Source organism: Dromaius novaehollandiae, chromosome 4, assembly GCF_036370855.1.
Source record: "Dromaius novaehollandiae isolate bDroNov1 chromosome 4, bDroNov1.hap1, whole genome shotgun sequence".
NCBI classification, from domain to species: domain Eukaryota; kingdom Metazoa; phylum Chordata; class Aves; order Casuariiformes; family Dromaiidae; genus Dromaius; species Dromaius novaehollandiae.
Genome location: NC_088101.1, coordinates 72,477,275 through 72,483,274, shown reverse-complemented (window position 1 = coordinate 72,483,274; position 6,000 = coordinate 72,477,275).

The window sequence follows — 6,000 nt, the reverse complement described above, 5'->3', positions numbered from 1 at the left end:
AGGTGGAAGAGTGCAACCTCTGAACGCCTTCCCTGGGCCTAAGCAGCTGGTTACGCCTGCTATTGGAGGCTTCTCTCTTCTGCTCTCGCGCTGGGTCCCCATCCCTGCCATGCAAAGGTGCTCTGACTCAGGCAAGAAACTGGCTTCTCTCCACAGAGCAGGTCCAGGAGCACGAGGTCCCAGTTTTACTTTGATTCAAGCTTTCCAGAAAGGATATTTCCTATGTACACAAGACTGAAGCCTGAGGGCAGAATAGAGTTCTAAGTTCAAAATTAGTTGAAAGAAGTTTTAGCATCGGTTTAATTTTTTTTTTAATGGCCTCATATTGCCTGTTTACTTAGCCTGAAAAATCCTGGCTGAATAGAGTTAAATAAGCAATATATTACTGAGCAATTCTTAGCTCTTGTTTATATAAAAAGAGCAGAGTGAAACTATCATTGTCTCAAAAGAAAGTCACATTCCAGATCTCTGCTTGCTTTGGGCACTGAAACAGGAATGACTATTTAATTTTAACATTTGTTAAGTTTATGTACTGGAATTGGTGCTGCAGTATCATAAATTTGATCACTGGCTGATCTGATCTTCTATGTATTCCTTTTTATTCATTCATCTTAATAAATGTTGACATATAAATCATATAGCATGTGTACATCACTATAAAATCTAGAAAATGAAGGAACGTAATTGAAGGGTTAAGTTGTCCAGCTGACAAGAAGACTGATGGCTTTGACATTTTTCTGTTATTCTCAGTTACATCCCCAGTACGTGACACAACATCAGCTCCTGTGCTCACTGCTTATGTGATCAGGCAAAGGAATTGTGTTTAAAAAGTGGCTCGATTTCTGCCCTTTCCTTCCATGTGGTTTTTCAGTGAGGGAGGGCCCAAATTACCCTGAAATACGTGTTAGAACTTTCTACATTATAGCTCTAATTCAATTAGGTCCTATTCCCACTGGCTGATTAAATTAGGTAAGAACTGCACTCTGTGTGTGCCTTAGCTGGAGCCGTATATAAACATTGCTCTTCCATGATAAAAAGCGCCAAATGGAGCTCAACATGACTTCAGCAAAAGTGTCGTCTCCAAACCGAAGTCATGCTTGATAAAAAGGCCTACATTTCCCCAGTGCAAATCATACTTATTTCCAAGGTATTTTGTTATATTAGAGATCACGGCTCTTAGACAGACTTTCTATGTTACAGAGTATCTTAGTTTGCCAATAAGAGATGTCGATGCTGAGGACACAGATGCACATCGACAGTGCGTATGGGCCTTACATCCACCATTAAGTCTCTGGGGAGTCATGTATGTGCCTGCAAACACTAAATAAATGAAAGAAAAGCTAAGCTAACAGCAACCCCAGGGTGACAAATTATAGCTATCATTCCAAGCAAAATCATTCTAATAATTTTGCTGTATTTGCTTTTCATCTCTACTTTCCAGTCTGTGTCTGATTTACTTATCATATCCCATATAGCACAAGTTCCTTCACGCTGTGCCAGTAGAGCTCTAGATCTTAATGCTAGCTGGGATCAGCAAAATAACCTAGAATGTCTCCTGCCTAGTCCCCGCCATTGACTACCTCTCTTGTCATTTCTACATCAAGGCCATGCCTCGAGGTTGCGGGTTTCACAAGTGGTTTGTGAGATGCTGAAAAATGTAGCACATCAAAAAGTCAGGAACGTGCTGCTGCTGCTCCGACCATAACTCTCCTTTTCAAATGTCAGTGTTTCTTGCTGCCAACCCAAAACAAATATCCCAAATAAACAACAAAACCTTACTGTTAGTGATGCTTTCTCTTTTTTTTTTCACACTTTTATCAATAACTTTCACATAAGCTGCTTCCAACATGGGAAAATTGAGCTGCCCTGAACTACACTGCACCTCTAGAAAACAGCAAAAGAAGCATTTCCACAGAGCAGAGACCACAGAGAAACCAGAGGTCTGTGCTTATATAAGGCTATATGTTTACATGTGCTAATATGTTTAATATTGTGATAGCTTCCTCTGAGGTAGATACCCACAAGGATTCACAGCCCTGCGCAGGTATCCTGCACAATGCATGAGGAAGAAGCCAGGAAGAATGGGATTCACACAGGCCAACCAGCTACGTGGGGAGATGGCTAAGCGGGCCAAATAACCCTTCAAAGACTGCTTAACATCTAATTCATGGTTGAAGGAGCTGCCTCACCCTGTTCAAGGTCACAGACATGAAGCCCACCTTCGAGTTAAATGCCTTTCTGACAAACATTGAGGGAGATGGTGGTGAACACATGCCCATAACAACCATTTATTCAATATCCTAAGGAGTGGAACAGTCCTCTGGAGCATTGACAGTGAGAGCTAGTCCCTAGTTCCTACTTCACAAGTACTGACATGTTGTGGGATGTGAAACATCTTAACAGGGGAGATAATAGTACCCACCTTACAATACCCTCAGTCTCACCTTCCTGAGACGTGTGGGATCAAGCCTCCTCACCATGCTCTAATCACAGCATAAAAAAAGAACGGCTTTCCTTCTTTGTTTCTTTGGAAGAAATGTTTGGCCTCTTTAAGGCCAACAAAGGTCTATCCATGGTGAACCCTAAGCAGAGGGAGGTATCATCTTCCAGCACTACATGCTTGTCCTTAAAGAGCTAATCCTAGGTATTTCCCACAGGCCAGCGCTGCCAGCTTCCAACACAGCTTGCTGAGCTTTGTGGATTGCATCTTAGGCACCTGAGTCTCCCAATGCACCATGCAGGAAGCTTAGATGCTACATTTGGATTCCTAACTTCTTTAAGGAGAAAGACAGCTTAAATTCAGATATTTCGACACTAGATCCAGTTTCATCTTTGAATGTAGCCCTAACCTTTACATCAGTTTTAGAAATGGGACTTAAGTTCCTAATTAACCCTGAAAAAATCTTGTCTCAAATCAGAATTTGAAGCATCGCACTGGGGAAAACCCATTGCGTCCCCTGCAAGTCATTCAGCTGCACCCACACTGCTGAAAACTAATCCAGCACATTATAGCTGGTCTAAATTAGCCTGGCTTCAGCTTTCAACAACTGTATGATCTCTTCCTGGTAGATAGTAGACACAAAGGATCTTTTTTTGTTTTGTTTTGAAATTTTGGATTTCCTGATCTAGCAGCCTTTGTGGCTGTGCAACTATTAACACTGGCATGGAAGAAAGCATGGGGAAGAAGAAGAGGGAAGGTGGAAGTTCCCTGGTAGTGGCAGCCTGAACTACTCTGTGAAACCACACCCTAAGATAATCGCACACTCAGTTCCAAAAATCTGTTCTTGCTCTACTAAGTTATGGCTGTTTCAAATCATATTTTTCTTCCCCAGTTGTTTGGCACAAGTGTTATGTTTCTAGCTTTCAAATACAGCTATCTAGAGACTCCCAGAGAGACATTTATTTTTACTGTGTTTTTCTTTTGGACTTTATTCACAAAGCCAGTAAGGCTAAAAAGCTGAGATATGAAAGAGAAAGGGTTTTAAATCAGAAAAGCCTTCAGAGGAATTTTGGTGAAACACCAGAATCTGGAAACAAAGACCAGAATGTGGATAGCTTCCTTGGTGTTTGAACTTTTGCATTTTAGTAGATAAAAATACCCTGCGTGAAGCAAACCCAGAATTCTTGAAAAGCTGATGGAGGTAATGGAGTGTGACGTACATAGCTGGGACAAGGAATCTATTGGAAGAAGCAAGCACCATATCTTTAAGAAGTAGCCAAAACCTGCAGAAGCCTGACATGGGCCATTTGCTCTGAACTGAAACCACAAGCAAGTGAAATAAATGGAGGGCTGTTAAAGTCCTGAAGATAAGATTTTTTGAGCTGGTATTTGAAATGACTGAGTAGGCACTGTTAAGAAACCCCAAGACATCAAGAGCCTGGACACATCAAGAGGTTTTGGTGTATAAATGTGCAACCACCTCACTTTCTTAAGATGGCCACATTAAATCTTAAAACTGAAAATATTTCACATGGAACCACTTTGTCTGATGGGAAGGAAACTAAAACTGACCAGTTAAATTCACTCTTTACAGTATAAATAGGCACAGCTCCAAGGAAATCAGACACTGCTGTGGAAGAAAAGCTAGAGTTCACTCAGCACATCCTGGCTTCAGAGCAGTGATGCTCTCAATATGAAATAAAGTAGAGGTCCTACTACTTCAGAAAGCAGTAACAAAAATCTGGGGTGGCAGATATTCTTTCTCTAGTGCAGAACTCACTACATGTATCAGAACATGAACACTTTAATATTGACACCTGAGCCTGCACTGGACTTGCATCATAGTATGCATCTGCTGATTGCAGGCATCTGATGCAAGCTCATGATGACCAGGACTACTTGCAGCTCTTGACTGCAAAGTTTTATGGGACAAGTTTGAACTGAGTTTCTGGAATGACTGAGAAGGCTCAGAAGTACATACACACTCTGAGTGATCAGGGCAGAGGTACGATTCTGAACACGATAGACTCAGAACGTAAGCTGAGAGAGAAGAAACAGTGGATATGTTTTGGATGGATGTGACAGACTAAAAAAAAATCTAATGAAAATGGGGAGATGGGTTACTAGAAATGCTGATGGAATAGGAAATCAAGGTGCTCACAGAGCTGCCAGTATCAGCAAAAACTTTGCCTCAGCTGCTGAGTGCACCTACTGACTTTGGATCAGGTTCCAGGGGAAATTTCACCAGTTGCATGAGTTACACACTTGCCAGACATCACTGAAGTGAAAATTGTAAATAAACTTTTACTGATGATCCTTTGGTCGATAAAAAAATAAAGTAGATAGTGATAAGTTCTGTATTGTAGATAAACCCTTAAGTTAGAGGGAGGTAAAAGAGATGCAAATAACATTTAAGTATAAGGAACTGGAAAATATGAAGAGAGACAGACAACTAGCCAACAGTCAGCTGGTTAATACCCTCAACTGAAGTTCTTCTGTAAAACTCAGGGGGAACTTGAGTAACATCTTTCACGAGGACGTCTCTGGTTCGTTCACTATTTTAACATCCTTTCCAAAAGTAGCTCTGCTCTTCAGCATGATGGATATAGTATCTTCTCCATGCTCATGACAGGGACAAAGAAGGGAACCCATGTGATTTTATAGTGATTTATTTTTAGTATCCAAACTTGGTGTTTTAAGAGTTGCTTTATACATTAACACCAGTCAGACTACAAGCTTAACTTCTGAAGATGGATGCCTTCTATTATGCCCAAGGGAAAACATGATCCCAACCTGCCTAGGAGTCAGATGCAGTACACTTGAGACTTAGAAACTGAACATTTGATCTCCGAGTTCTGCTTAAATACAATAGATGCCTACTATATCCATAAAGGCTAGCAGTTATCTAGAAGATGACAGGTACCTAAAGCTACTAAGAAATCTAAGCATGGATTTCTAGTGATCTGTCATGGCAGGAATGTCTATTGTGTTGGAATGGAACAAGAAACTGCTATTCTTCTATCATCATTCAGCCACTGAAGCACATAAGTTAAAGTACTTCAGTAATCTCTTAAAAAAAGAAGAAAACCCATTCCACAAAGCAAAGGTGGTTCTCTTGCTGGAAGCAGATTCCTTTAACACCTTTCAGGCTACAGAATAATTTAATGAACAACCAAAGATACATTCCATGGACAACAGGATTTTCCTGACAGTGATTCATCATTATGAGGAAAGACAGTACAATACTTTCTACCAGGTTAATTCTGAGCAACTACTACTGATCTTCAGGGCTGTATTACTCACATCTTCAGACAGCCAACAGTCAAGAGGATCTGGCACTTAGATTACTATTCTCATTAGTAACTGTTGGGGATGACTAAGGAGAAGGAGCTTAGTCCTGACTGTCACCATAAACTACTGAAACAAAGTGGCTGTGAAGAGGGCAAATACGATCTGTATTGTAGGGGGAGAGGTACCACCAGCAGTGAGGGAAGTATAAATGATGATACTGTACAATGTCATGAGGGCCTTCCTTTGGAAACTCCTGGGCAAGCCTACTA